Consider the following 16,433-nt stretch of genomic DNA (forward strand, 5'->3'; position numbering starts at 1 on the left):
CTATAGACTAGACTATAGACTAGACTATAGACTAGACTATAGACTAGACTATAGACTAGACTATAGACTAGACTATAGACTAGACTATAGACTAGACTATAGGCTTAACTATAGACTAGACTATAGACTTAACTATAGATTAGACTATAGACTTAACTATAGACTATACTGCAGACTAGACTATATACTAGACTAGACAAAAAGTACTTTAAATACATGTTACTAATGTATTGAATTTTCCATGCCTGATACGAAGAAAATTTTAATTTTCTTAAACTCTCTATTATTTGTGAGTATTCTTCTTTTACTCTCTATTGTTTACTTTATGTTGTCAACAAAACATCGTCATGTCGAAAATTCACAACTTGGCTACGTTTTTAATAACAAGTAATGGCGACAACAACACTCTTGTCAACACACCAGAGACCCAAACAAACCGACCAAACAGACACACACATCCAATGTCCTACAAAAGCAACAATGAGTACATTAACAAAACAACAATTACAACTAAAAATAAAATTAATAATAAAAAATAAAAAACCTACAACAACTATAAATGTATCTTGTAGTAAAATCATAAAACTTTATACTATGACTACAACTACGAATTGTATACATAATATGGTTGTAAATGTGTGTTCAAGTATTCAACTAAACTGAAGTTCATTGGCCATTAACCAAAGTATAGTTAAGTGTAAAAAATGCCAAACAACAAAAACAACTAATAAAACTTATAAAAAATTAACAAAATACAACAGCAACAATAGAAAATGTTTGCCAAAAGAAAACTTTTGATAATGATAAGCCTAATATTATGGTAAAAGATTTTAATTAAAAACTTTATTAAAATGTTAATTTTCTAAATTGTTTTTGGCAGAAAGATTTCATTTTCATTTAAAAACAAAATTAACTTATTTATTTTATTATTATTAAAAATATAAAAAATTTATTGTTAAAAACTCTAAAGCTAGTAAAAAGTCTAAAGCTCTATATTCTTTTAAATCTGTACGTCCGATTTTGTGCAGCTGTACTCGTTATCTCCGCTTCTCTTTAAAGCATTTATTTTCACGCTTTCGTTTCCGACTACTCCCTAGTGGCCTGGTATCGATATGATCTAAAACATAGCTATCGAATAGTTTTCGGTTTGAGGTTTCTTACAATCCAAAACGGTCTTAGATTGAATTTTATTATCTGATATTGCTCTCATTGTATTGGTTGTCAATTCACGGATTCCTTTTTTACTCGGATTTGTCCCTGGTAACTAGTGTTGTGGTTAACGAACGGTGGTATATTTCTCTTTCTATGTCTTCAATATAGAACCCCTGAAACACTTTGTCCTCCAATTTACAGCCATTTACGTAGCAAAGGATTCATTCGGATATTTAATCTAATGTTTCTCTTGACTTGACATTATAACTATCGTCAAAAGAAGTGATAATGTTGTTGAATTTTTTATTTCCCTTAAAGGGAAAATTTCTACCGTGAACTTGCTGTGAATAACTCATTCACAATAGTTGATTTTGTATGGAATAGCTGTTCAATGTTTAAAAAATTCCATCAATAAAGTTCACAACAAGGGAAATTTTTTCACGATAAAAATTTTAGTGTTTCAAGGTTTTTGACATGTTACGAGTCTTCAGTATTTAATCCAATAAGGTCTTAGATTAAACATTATTATGTGTCTGTCTGTCTGTCGGTAAATATGTTTTGTAGCTGCCATATTTCTTCAAAGTTTTCGACTTATTTACCCCTGCTATAGAAGTGAAAATTTTGTTCCTTTGAAATTTTTATTTTCCTCAAAGGGAAAATTGCTATCGTGAATTTGTTGTGAACAAATCATTCACAATAGTTGATTGTGTAGTTAACAGCTGTTCAAGGTTTATAAAACATATTTCACAACAGGGAAGTTTTTTCACGACAAAAAAGTTAGTAAACAAAAAAGTGAAAAAGGAAATATTTCTGGTGAAATGAATGTCGAAGTGCTTTACGTGAGTACCTGTCATGATGCCCTATCCCACGGTGGTCTTTTTAATCCATTCGCTAAACTTGAGAACGACCTACCATCGCCCCTGAATCCTTCAATGTGGCAATTTTTGTACATGGATTGGGCTGGTCCATGTACAAGCACTTTGCTATAGTACTCGAGCTATATAATCTCTGACCATTGCTGCCCGGTTGCTTAACTTCCGAGATGTAAAACATCACTTCAGTTGACAGATGGATGGCCTCTGTTGATTCGGCAACAGCACCTAGAGACGTAACCGGTGGACCAAAGTACGAATCCATCAAATAAGCCGAGACTTTGTTCTTACTCACAGGGACACACTGTGGTAATTCTGATATGAACAGAGTATACTCTCTGAACCAAACTTATCCCGAAATATTGACTTTACCTTACATCAGTCTTACTTTTCCCGCGAATTTGGTTTTAAATCACAGACTCTACGTGTATCCCGAAGGAACCTCAACCAACTGACCAGCCAGGACATAGTCCTGCGGGGGCAACTGGCCACCCGTAGTACCAGATTATGTGGTGCTCTGGTTCGACCTTTTTTCAATCAAATTCACCAGCAATATCAATGGATACACAAATAAACGATCTTTGAGTTAAGCATTAAACAAATTTTAGATTTTTAGGGATTTTTTTGTGCCTTAGATCATAACACGGTAACCAGTATTTTCCCAGAATATGGAACCTATTAATTCTTTGAATAAACTTTATGACTTGTTCAATTTTCTTTTGCCAAAAATCTACTTATTTTATTTCTATTCTAATAATAATATATTATAAACAAAATGTTTATTTATAAACAAATGTTTACGTTTTTTTCTTGGCAAATATTTTCCAGAAAAGATTTATGTTTTTTTACAATAGACTGTTATGAACTTAAGAAAATGTGAATTACTAAAAAAAATAAACTTAAAAATACAAATAACTTTTTTTTATAAACATAAAATAGTTTATTATATAAACAAGACTTTCACTTTAAAAAGTTTTTAGAAAATTTCTAGATTTTATAGCATTTTTTTATATACAACACTAAAGTTATTATTATATGTAGTGCTATATTATATATACTAAACTATAAGTATAGTAATAAAATTTATCAATATACATACATATATTTACTGTTTAAAATACTAAGTGATGATGTACTATTTTCATACTACACATACACAGATACATATATCCATAAGGTCATAATGTCATTGATATGTTGATTGCAAATTTCTAACACACTGATGGGGTAAATATAGAATTTTATAATACTCTGCATATAAAATGTATTTTAAATAAATATTTTTTAGAATGCACAATATCATTCACATAAATTAAATGAATCTTTTTTTTATTTTTTCATATATAAAATATGTGCACTGTGGCAAATGGTTTTAGAACCTTAAAGGGTTAAAACATAAATTTGTAATCAAAATAAAAACTATACTCTATTGGATATATGTATCTGTATAAAAGAATCACTAGTAACTAATGAGTAGTTTTACTCCTTTAAAAAAATTTCTACTTCTGGCCAGCACTGATCTAAAATCTTATTTCATTATAGTCATACAAAAGTTAATTAATAATACTTATTCTTAGCATATGCTAACATATGTTCTTATAGAAAATTAAAATTTCTCTTTTGCTGCAAATACCTTCTCAATTTTTTCCAACTTTAAAATTTTTTTATTTCAGTTTTTTGCCAAGAAAAGAGAAACGATTTCGTCATGCATTCTCTAGAAAAAAATATAAATATTAATATACAATGACTGTAATTCTTAATTGTTTTAATTTTTTTAATGTTATTAGATTGTTTTGTAGTTCTATTAAGAAATATTAAAGATTCCTTAATTTAGTTAAAAGAACGCGACATTTGTTTTTTATTACACACATGTAGTTAATAATACAAAACTTTGCAGGAAATAGATAAAAGGTTGTGTCATTTGTTATCATATAATGGATTAAATACTTATTAAAATATTTTTTATATTTTTTCATTGAACAACTCTTTTGTTTTAGTTTTCGTAAAATTGTTAGACATCAAAAACTTTTAAAAAATATTCGACCTACAGTTACATAATTTCACTATAGTCAAGACTATAGTCTGATCTACAATTAAGTTTATGAACTATGTTCGAGACTATAGTCTGATCTATAGTTGAGACTATAGTCTGATCTATAGCTGAGACTATAGACTGATCTAAAGACCAGACTATAGTAATATTTATAGTTCTGACTATTGACTGATCTATAGTCAAAACTATAGACTGATCTAAAGTCAAGACTATAGACTGAACTATAGTCAAGACTATAGACTGATATATAGACAAGACTATAGACTGATCTATAGACAAGACTATAGACTGATCTATAGTCAAGAATATAGACTGATCTATAGTCAAGACCATAGATTGATCTATAGTCAAGACTATAGATTGATCTATAGTCAAGACTATACATTGATCTATAGTCAAGACTATAGATCGATCAAGGCTTTAGATTGATCTATAGTAAATACTATAGATTGATCTATAGTAAGACTATAGATTGATCTATAGTCAAGACTATAGATTGATCTATAGTCAAGACTATAGATTGATGTATAGTCAAGACTATATATTGATGTATAGTCAAGAATATAGATTGATCTATAGTAAAGACAATAGATTGATCTATAGTCAAGACTATAGATTGATGTATAGTCAAGAATATAGATTGATCTATAGTAAAGACAATAGATTGATCTATAGTCAAGACTATAGATTGATCTATAGTCAAGACTATGGATTGATCTATAGTCAAGACTATGGATTGATCTATAGTCAAGACTATGGATTGATCTATAGTCAAGGCTACGGATTGATCTATAGTCAAGATTATGGATTAATCAATAGTCAAGACTGTAGATAGATCTATAGTCAAGACTTTTTATTGATCTATAGTCTACACCATAGACTGATCTTTAGTCAAGACCATAGACTGATATATAGCCCAGACTTTAGACTAATCTATAGTCCAGACTATAGATTGATCTATAGTCTATAGTCCAGACTTTAGACTGATCTATAGTTCAGACTAATCTATAGTCCAGACTACAGACTGATCTATAATTCAGACTGATATATAGTCCAGACTATAGAGTGATCAAGAGTTTAGACTATGGAGTGATCAAGAGTTCAGACTATAGAGTGATTTATAGTCCAGACTATAGACTGATCTATAGTCCAGACTATAGACTGATCTGTAGTCCAGACTATAGAGTGATCTACATCCAGATTATGGAGTGATCTATAGTCCAGAATATGGAGTGGTCTATAGTCCAGACTATAGACTGATCTATAGTTCAGACTATAGAGTGATCTGTAGTCCAGACTATAGAGTGATCTGTAGACCAGACTATACATTGTCCAGATTAAAAACATCGTGTACTTGAGTTTTGAACGCTACTGGAAATGTAAAAGTTGTTTAAGAAAGGACTTCCTTTCCTCAAAATTATAATATTAAAAGGTTCTATATATAAAATTATTAAACATAAACCATATATTATTATAAATTATTCAATACAAAATTATAAAAATAACAACAAACACTTTAAAACCCACATTAATTTTTTTTAGCAAATTTAAATAAACACACAATTGTCATACCCACTATAGATCAGCAGCAAATATTTTAATCAATAAATTTATTAAGTAATTTTAAAGTTTATTTTTTTTTTCTTGCTTTATATTCTTTCTGTCTTTCTCTGTTTATTAATAAAATTAATAATTCCAAATACAGAAACTGACAAAACAATTATTCAATTATTAAAAATATTACGTTACCAGACTTAAACTTAAAGACGGCGAAAGAAAAATGTAAGAAGAAAAGAAGAACAACAAAAAAATCCATATTTGCAAAAGTAAATGATTCACTTGGCTTTAGAAAAGTTCTACCATATGGATTTCTAAAAAAAATCATAAACAAATATAGAACGACCTTTCTTGTGGTTTGTGAATGTTAATATCTTTTTTGTTTTCCTATAGTGGTTTGGTTTGTTTTGTCTCGTATTCTCGGTATTACGTCCGTCTACGATTTGTTGAGGTTTCTTAATATATTTAATTTATTTTTTCTTTTTTTTACTCTTGGTTATATTTATATTTCTGTTGAGTTATGTGGGGATTTATTTTTATTGTTTAATAAAAAAAAACTTACTTGTAGTGAAAAGTGCTCATGTGAAGTTACAATGGGACATGAATTAAGTCAAACAGTTTTTGCAAAAGTTGGTTCAATTGGAATTTGTAATAGAAAACTCCTCCACCAATAATTAAATCTAAACAATTTTTATTGTATTAAATATATTTTTGTTTCAATAATTATTGGTTACTATGTAGCTCTTGTTACTTTTTTCACTTTAGTTAATTAAATACTTAAGGTGAAGGTCGTTTGGTAGTTATAGTTTTTTTTTCTAATTATTTTCAATATGATAAAAATCATTTTTATGCAAAATATACTTGTTCATAAATCATAGAAGCTTAAACGAATAAATGATTAATTTAAAGCTTTTTTGTGATTTGAAAGTTTTTTTTTAAACATGTTTTTCTAAATATATAACAATTAATTAAACAAAAATAATAATTGTCATTAAACATAGTTTTAAAAGCAAACTGCAAGAATATGATCTGATCTATAGCCAAGACTTTGAACAGATCAATTACACTGTTCTAAAGACAAAACTATAGACTGATCTATAGGCAATACTCTAACCAGAGTTTAAACTGATCTATAGCCAAGACTATAAACTGAGCTAAAGATAAAACTAAAGACTGATGTATATAGAAATCTTTAGACTGATCTATGGTAAATACTGAATATTAATCTATAATCAAAACTACAGACTGATATATACTCAAATCTATAGATTGAGCTAAAACAAAGACTATATACTGATCTGTAGTGAAGACTATAGACTGATCTGTAGTGAAGACTATAGACTGATCTGTAGTGAAGACTATAGACTGATCTGTAGTGAAGACTATAGACTGATCTATAGTCAAGACTATAGACTGATCTATAGTCAAGACTATAGACTGATCTATAGTCAAGACAATAGACTGATCTATAGTCAAGACTATAGACTGATCTATAGTCAAGACTATAGACTGATCTATAGTCAAGACTATAGACTGATCTATAGTCAAGACTATAGACTGATCTATAGTCAAGACTATAGACTGATCTATAGTCAAGACTATAGACTGATCTATAGTCAAGACCATAGACTGATCTATAGTCAAGATTATAGACTAATCTATAGTCAAGACTATAGACTGATCTATAGTCAAGACTATAAACTAATCTATAGTCAAGACTATAGACTGATCTATAGTCAAGACTATAGACTAATCTATAGTCAAGACTATAGACTGATATATAGCCAAGACTATAAACTGATCGATAGTCAAGACTATATACTGATAGTCAAGACTATAGACTGATCTGTAGTCAAGACTATAGACTGATCTATAGTCAAGACTATAGACTGATCTATAGTCAAGACTATAGACTGATCTATAGTCAAGACTATAGACTGATCTATAGTCAAGACTATAGACTGATCTATAGACAAGACTATAGACTGATCTATAGTCAAGACTATAGACTGATCTATAGTCAAGACTATAGACTGATCTATAGTCAAGACTATAGACTGATCTATAGTCAAGACTATAGACTGATCTATAGTCAAGACTATAGACTGATCTATAGTCAAGACTATAGACTGATCTATAGTCAAGACCATAGACTGATCTATAGTCAAGATTATAGACTAATCTATAGTCAAGACTATAGACTGATCTATAGTCAAGACTATAAACTAATCTATAGTCAAGACTATAGACTGATCTATAGTCAAGACTATAGACTAATCTATAGTCAAGACTATAGACTGATCTATAGCCAAGACTATAAACTGATCGATAGTCAAGACTATAGACTGATCTATAGTCAAGACTATATACTGATCAACAGTCAAGACTATATACTGATAGTCAAGACTATAGACTGATCTATAGTCAAGACTATAGACTGATCTATAGTCAAGACTATAGACTGATCTATAGTCAAGACTATAGACTGATCTATAGTCAAGACTATAGACTGATCTATAGACAAGACTATAGACTGATCTATAGTCAAGACTATAGACTGATCTATAGTCAAGACTATAGACTGATCTATAGTCAAGACTATAGACTGATCTATAGTCAAGACTATAGACTGATCTATAGTCAAGACTATAGACTGATCTATAGCCAAGACTATAGACTGATCTATAGTCAAGACTATAGACTAATCTATAGTCAAGACCATAGACTGATCTATAGCCAAGACTATAGACTGATCTATAGTCAAGACTATAGACTAATCTATAGTCAAGACTATAGACTGATCTATAGTCAAGACTATAGACTGATCTATAGTCAAGACTATAGACTGATCTATAGTCAAGACTATAGACTGATCTATAGTCAAGACTATAGACTGATCTATAGTCAAGACTATAGACTGATCTATAGTCAAGACTATAGACTGATCTATAGCCAATACCATATACTGATCTATAGTCAAGACTATAGACTGATCTATAGCCAATACCATATACTGATCTATAGTCAAGACTATAGACTGATCTATAGTCAAGACTATAGACTGATCTATAGTCAAGACTATAGACTGATCTATAGTCAAGACTATAGACTGATCTATAGCCAAGACTATAGACTGATCTATAGTCAAGACTATAGACTAATCTATAGTCAAGACCATAGACTGATCTATAGCCAAGACTATAGACTGATCTATAGTCAAGACTATAGACTAATCTATAGTCAAGACTATAGACTGATCTATAGTCAAGACTATAGACTGATCTATAGTCAAGACTATAGACTGATCTATAGTCAAGACTATAGACTGATCTATAGTCAAGACTATAGACTGATCTATAGTCAAGACCAATCTATAGTCAAGACTATAGACTAATCTATAGTCAAGACTATAGACTAATCTATAGTCATGACTATACGCTGATCTATAGTCAATACTATTGACCGATCTATAGTCAAGACTATTGACTGATCTATAGTCAAGACTATAGACTGATCTATAGCCAAGACTATAGAATGAAGACTGTCCTATAGTCGAAACTATAGACTGTTCTGTAGTCAAAACTGAAGACTGCTCTATAGTCGAAACTATAGACTGAGCTATAGCCAAGACTATAGACTGATCTACAGTTAAGAGTTTAGTCTGATTTACAGTCAAGATTATAGAGTGATCTAGAGTCTAGTATATAGAGTGAACTATAGTTAATAATATGGAGAGATCAAGGAACCATTTCTACATTTGTTTATTTAATATTTTGTTGAAGGTTTTCTTTAATCCTGCTGCCGTTCACACTAAAATCAGAAGCTATCCATGTTCGCTACAACAATGCCATTGTAATTTTTAATTTTGAAAATAAAATTTCCTTTGAATTATGTATTAAAGAAATATGTCACCTCCTACATTGTAATTAGTTATTCCAGGAAGTTGTTTTACTGCTAAATTTTATTAATAAAAAAAGAAAAACTAATTTGTTAGCGTAACGAATGCATTAAATAACTAATTAAAGACTACTAGATTAGTTTTTAGTTTTATTTCATTATGACAAGCAAAATAAATGAAATACAAGAGAAAATGGCATAAATCTTTTTTTCTTTCAGAATTTAAATATGAAATTTTCCTTTCAAAATGAAAAATATTATGTGGTTTAACCGCAGACGAACAAATATACACAAAAAACTATTGATAGGGTGTGACTTAAAGGGAGTGTTAGATAAATACTTCCATCAATGTCTATACCACCGACAAGGATCATTAGTGTGTGAAATCTAATTTGGGAAATAATTTTGTAAAATTTAAATTAACATCAACTGATGTCTCACTCTTTGTAATTTATGCACCTGTAATAGAGTCAAGAAGTTGTAAAAAAAACAACTCCCTAATGCAAAACTAATATTAAAAACAGTGTATAATACTTTTGGATAAATATGTAAAGGAATGTAATCTTTAGATTGAAAATGAGATCATTTATATTAAATTTGGCACCCATAAAGATGAAAGTTTAAGTCGACAAGTTACTGCTACTTCAAAAGAAATTTTCAGTTCAAAAAGTCGACTTTCACGTTATAAACTAGTCGACTTGATTTAATAGGTTGACTTTTTCGTAAAATTATTGGTGACAATCAACTTTTACAAAAACAAACAAATCATAAGTTTAAAAAAGTCTTCTATTCAAAACATGAACTTAAAAATAGTGCTGAAGTTCAAAAAGGACTTTTTTAGGCAACTAATATATCTATTAGCTTTAATTCTAACTTTTGTTACAAAAAAGTCGACTTTCATGTTATATTTGCAGAAATTGAAAAAATGCTGAAAACTTTAAAAGTTTAAGGAACTTTAACTTTAATTATATTTAATTCTAACTTTTGTTAAAAAAAAAGTCGACTTTCATGTTACAAAATACACGATATGAATTAAAAAAAGTTGACTTTTTCGTAAAATTATTGGTGACAATCAACTTTTACAAAAACAAGCTTAAAAAGTCTTCTATTCATATTATGAAAATGAAATTTATAGCAATAAAGCATAAATTTGAATTTTTGTTAAAAAGTCGACTTTCATTTTATAAAATAATGGACTTTAAGCAAATTTGAGTTTTTAGTAAATGCACTTTGGTAAAAATTTACTTTTTATAAAAACAAGTAAGTTTAAAAACGTCGACTTTGCAAAACTCTTAAAGGATGAAAGTTTGAAAAGTCGACTTTTTTTTAATTCGAACTTTTTTTTTAAAAAAAGTCAACTTTTATGTTTATAAAATAATCAACTTTATGTAAAAAGTTGAAAAATCGACTTTCGAAGAATCGAACAATCGACTTTTTGTTCAAAAAGGTCGAAAAGTCGAATTCGACTATTTTGTTCCAAAAACGACGATAACTCGACTATTGTTTATGAAAAAAGTCGAAACGTCGACTTTGTAAAAAAAAGTCAAAAAGTCGAAAAATGTCGTAAAAAGTTCTAAAAACTCGAAAAGAGTAAAAATAGTTCAAAAACTCTAAAATAGTCGTAAAAACTCAAAAAAAGTAAAAAATAGTCGAAAAATGTCGAAAATAGTCAAACAGTCAAAAAAAAATCGAAAAGTCGGAAAAAGTCGGAACTTGTCAAAAAGACAAAAACTCTAAAATAGTCGGAAAAACTCGAAAAAAGTAAAAAAATAGTCGAAAAAAGTGGAAAATAGTCAAACAGTCGAAAAAAATCGAAAAGTCTCAAAAAAAAGTCGGAAATAGTCGAAAACGTCGGAGAAAGTCGGAAAAAGTCAAAAAGTCGACTATTTATAAAATACTTAAAAGTCGACATTTAACTAAATGAAAAAAGTCAAAAAGTCGACTATTTATAAAATACTTAAAAGTCTAAAAATCGACATTTAACTAAATGAAAAAAGTAGAAAAATCGACTTTGCATAAAATTCAAAAAGTAAACTTTTAACTAAATGCAAAAAGTCGACTTTTCGTTTCAACCCATCAGAAAGTCATTACTTTCAAAAAGTCGACTTTCTAGAATTTGCATAACGTCGAAAGTTAGTATAGTAGACTTTTTGTTGCAACTACTAGTGATTAAATTACAATGGCGAAAATTTGCTATTTCAAATATCAGAAAGTTATAACTTTCAAAAAGTCGACTTTCCAGAATTTGAATAATGTCAAAAATTAAGAAAGTCGACTTTTTGCTGTCACTACTAGTGTTAAAGCTTAAATATCTTATAACTTTAATAAAATACATACTTTCAATGTTATAATGCAATAAGAAAATGTTAAGTAATAATTGCCAAAATATCAAAAGTTTTTTTTGATGACAAAAGAATTAATTATTTTAAATACCTGCTATTTAGCGGTCATACACACAAATTGGCATAGTAGGTACATAGTATAAAATAGTGGTTTTTCTTTCATTTATTCATGATTTGCATTCGTTTTTTTTTTGTTTTTGTTTTTGCTCTTCTTACTTTTCTAATTTCACCAAACAAGGTGGAGCATGAATAAAGTGAAAATATTTAAAATATATTTAGTATAAGAAAAAATATATACTTGTTGGCACAAGGCCCTAAAAGATATAGCATGGGGAGCAGCAGAAAAAGATGTCTTCAACGACGACGACGATGGTATGGCGACAACATTAACAATGTTCAAATAAAAAATTTCATTTTGGCGCTAAGCAATGCTGCATAAAATTTTTATAGACGCGTTTGCATACGAAAAAAATCTTGTCGGTTTTATTATTTTTTTTTTGAAATTTATTTTACCAAAGATTAAAACACAAAGAAAAAAATATATAAAAACTTAAAAGAAATAAAAGAAAATTGAATATTTCACTGAAATTCAACTCATACTCGTACTAAAAGGTATTTAAAGACTTTTAGTTTGAAAAAAAAAAAAAATTAAATATATTCACATAATTTCTTTTCATCTCTTATTGTTGTTCTTGTTGTTGTCGTCGTCGTCGTCGCTGTTGTCTTCTAACACCGGAAAATCAATTTTCTCTTGTCAACTTAAACTGTGCACACAAAGGAAGATTCTATAAAGTACAAATCAAAAGAAATGAAAATAAATAAAATTTATACCTCCGTTTTCAATAAATGTTGATGAGTGTTTTTCTTTTTTATCCGTTTCTTAAAGAACTTCTATTTAAATATAGATATTTACTTATTTGTAGAAATATGTTTTTACTTATGTTTTTTTGCGATTTGTGTAACAGCAGAGACAATTCTTCAATTCACAAACGGTGTTGTAAGGTTGTATTGTAGTATATAATAAGTTTTTTATTATTGATTTGTTTTTGTTTCAAAAAGTTGTATTTAAAAAGTTTTTATGACACACAACGCTACAATGATATGACACCTATTGTGAATTGCTCAAATACCTTCTTAAATATCAGTTATGTTGCAGAGGCAATTGTCCAATTCACAATTGGTGTTGTAAGGTTGTATTGTAGTATATCATAATTTATTTTAATATTGATTTATTTTTGTTTCGAAAAGTTGCATTAAAAAGTTTTTATGACATACAACGCTACAACGATACGACACATATTGTGAATTGCACTAATATTTTCATAAATATCAGTTAAGTAAATCTTAACGATTGCAATTTTAAAATGTTTGTATTCTTCACTAAAATTACTATTTCAAACAAAAATCCTATAATTTAAAAGATCAGCTTTAAAAGGAATACATTTTTATGACATACAACGATACGACATCGATTTGAATTAGACAAATATTTTCTCAAATATCATTTATGTAAATCTTAGCGATTGTAATTTTTAATTGTTTTTTTTTCACTTTTAAACAAAAATCCTTTAATTTCTAAGATCAAACTTAAAAAAAATCAAGATCGACGTTTTAGTAATATATCAACGAAAATTTTAAAATTTACTGAGAACTCGAAATTTTTATCGAATATTCTGAATTACATTAAAAAATTTAACAATTCGGAATATAAATTTCTCCAATTTCCACCAAAATTCGAAATTTAAAAAAAAAATTTTAAATATTTTTATGTAACTCGAAATTTTGACTTTTCATTAAAAATTTGACTTTTGATCGAAATCTTATTTTTTCTAATCAAAAACTCGAATTTTCTACTCAAAATTGAATTTTACCATAAACTCTACTTTTTTACTCAAAACTGAACTTTTTACCACAAACTCGACTTTTTATCAAAAACTTGACGTTTTACCGAAAAGTCGACTTTTTACCAAAACCTCGACTTTTTACCAAAAACTCGACTTGACTTTCAACAAAAACTCGGCTTTTTACTAAAAACTTGACTTTTTATTAAAGTTCCACTAGATTTTATGAAAAAAATCTCGACTTTTTACTAAAAAATCGACTTTTTATTAAAAAAAAAAATATACTTTTTACTAACTTTTTTTTTGCAAAAACTCGACTTTTCAACTCAAAACTTGACTTTTTACCAGAAACTCGACTTTTTACCAAGAACTGAAATTTTTATTAAAAACTCGACTTTTTAACAAAAACTTCACTTTTTTTTACCAAGAATTTGACTTTTTACTAAAAACTATACTTTTTATCAATAACTCGGCTTTTTACTAAAAACTCGACTTTTTATCAACAACTCGATTTTTTTTAAAAAACTCGATTTTTAATTAAAAAAAGTCGAGTTTTAACTAAAAGTTCAACTAGATTTTTATTAAAAACTCGTTTTTTTTTTACTAAAAACTCGAGTTTTTACTTAAATCTCAACTTTTTACCAAAATTTTGATATTCACCAAAAACTCGACTTTTAACCAAAACATAAGCGAAATCATGACTTCTACAACATGATTTCTACAACTCGATTTTTTTTAATCAAAATTTCGACTTCTTACTAAAAAAACTCAACCGAAAACAGAGTTTTTACCAAAAATTCAAATTTTTACAGAAAACTCTAGTTTTTATTCAAAAACCCAACAGTAAAGCTAACTTTTTATCAAAAATTCTACAATTTACCCATAGCTCGGCCTAAGTACCGAAACTGATCCTAAAAATTCCGACTTTTTAACGAAAATTTAATTCGAATTTTTTACTTTCAACATAAAATTATAGTTTTTATATAAAACTCGACTTTTTTACGAAAAACTTGATTTTTTTTTTTTAACAAAGTTTAGACTTTTTACGAAAAACTCGACATTTTATTGAAAAATTTTTCTTTTTACCAAAAACTCAACTCAACTTTCTACCAAAACATCAACTTTTTTTAGATAAAACTTGTTTTTTTTTTTCTAAAAACTCGATATTTAACCAATCACTTGACTTTTTACCGAAACAAAAGTTATAAACCCCGACGACTATTTTACGAAAACTCGATTACCAAAAATTTAAATTCGTATTTTAATCATAAACTGTACTTTTCTAGCGAAACTGAATTTTTTATATAAAATTCTACCTTTTTTTAACACAACCTTGACTTTTTTTATAAAAAAAAGCTTGACTTTTTACATCCTTCACTTTCGTGAGAAGGGTATATATAAGTTTGTCATTCCGTCTGTAATTTCTATAATATAATTTTCCGACCCCATAAAGTATATATTCTGGATCCTTATAGGTAGCGGAGTTAATTAAGCTATGTCCGTCTGTCTGTCTGTCCGTCTGTGTGTTTGTTAAAATCAGTTTTTATAGGACCCTAGATATCGGCGAGATCCGAATCTAATAAATCTGTTAAAAATGCTTTCGAGAAGATCGATATTTAAAATCAGCAAAATCGGTCCATAAATACCGGAGATATGAGCAAAAGGGTACTTTTTGAATATTCTATAATATTCAACGTAGAAACATGCATGTTGCGCCCGAAGAAAATGATGTAAAAGAGGTGAAGGGTATATAAGATTCGGCACAGCCGAATATTGAACTCTTACTTGTTTATAAAAAAGCTTGACTTTTTTATTACTAAAGCTTGACATTTTTATTAAAAAAAGTTTGATTTTTTTAATAAAGCTCAGCTTTTCAATAAAGTCTTGTCTTATTTTTTAAAAACTCGAGTTTTTACATAAATTCAACAAATAAAACTCGCTTTTTTAAAGAAAATTTAATCTTTTACTGTCATTTTACAAATTTGCAGCAAAACTACTTTTTTGTAAAAAAAAACATTTTGTGTAAATCTCGTTTTTTTATAAAGCTTGAATTTTATTAAAAAATTTAACTATTTATCGAAATTTCCACTTTTCATGTAGAAATTGGAAATTTTTTTCTAAATTCAAATTTTTTATAAAAAAAAATCAAATTTTCATAAAATTTTTGTTTTCCCATTGAAATTATGAATTTTCATTAAAAATCTTTTAAAACCTAATAATTATTCGAAAATTTAGTTTTTTCAAAAAGAGTCGAATAATGAATAAATTCCTTTTCAACACTGACCCACCTCAAGGTAATCTAAGCGAATTATTTGTTCAAGTGCTTGGCAAATATTATATACAATTTCTTACAGTGTATAGTTTGTTTACATTTCTTCAATCACAGCTAATACATACATACAGACATACTAGGTATTTCTTTCATTACAAATTTTATTTTAAACTATAAGTTTTTTTTTTTTTTGGGTTAACAAAATCAAAATTCGGTATGAGTCACTAACCGGAATTTAAACCAAACATGATCATATCCGATGCTGAAAAATATCACGAGACTTTTTGTTGTTGATTAAACCACATATATTTTATTATATATGGTTGTTTGAATAATTTTAACTAAAAACAAGTAGGAAAGTATAGTCGGGCATGGCCGACCATATGATACCCTACACCATGAGTATATTTTTACAATTTTTACTTTTATAAAATTTTTATTTTTTGT

The 16,433-nt window shown here is 28.1% G+C and overlaps 1 long non-coding RNA gene across 1 annotated transcript in view; it reads right to left on the bottom strand.

Annotated features, from left to right (window-relative positions):
- Positions 1 to 12,644: 12,644 nt before the first annotated feature.
- The window catches only part of LOC124420059, a 9,410-nt gene continuing 5,621 nt past the window's right edge, over positions 12,645 to 16,433 (bottom strand). The window contains exon 3 of the long non-coding RNA XR_006941002.1: positions 12,645 to 12,658. This is a non-coding gene — a long non-coding RNA (uncharacterized LOC124420059). The remainder of the gene's footprint in view (positions 12,659 to 16,433) is intronic.

The sequence above is a fragment of the Lucilia cuprina genome, chromosome 2, assembly GCF_022045245.1.
Source record: "Lucilia cuprina isolate Lc7/37 chromosome 2, ASM2204524v1, whole genome shotgun sequence".
Taxonomy (NCBI): Eukaryota; Metazoa; Arthropoda; class Insecta; order Diptera; family Calliphoridae; genus Lucilia; species Lucilia cuprina.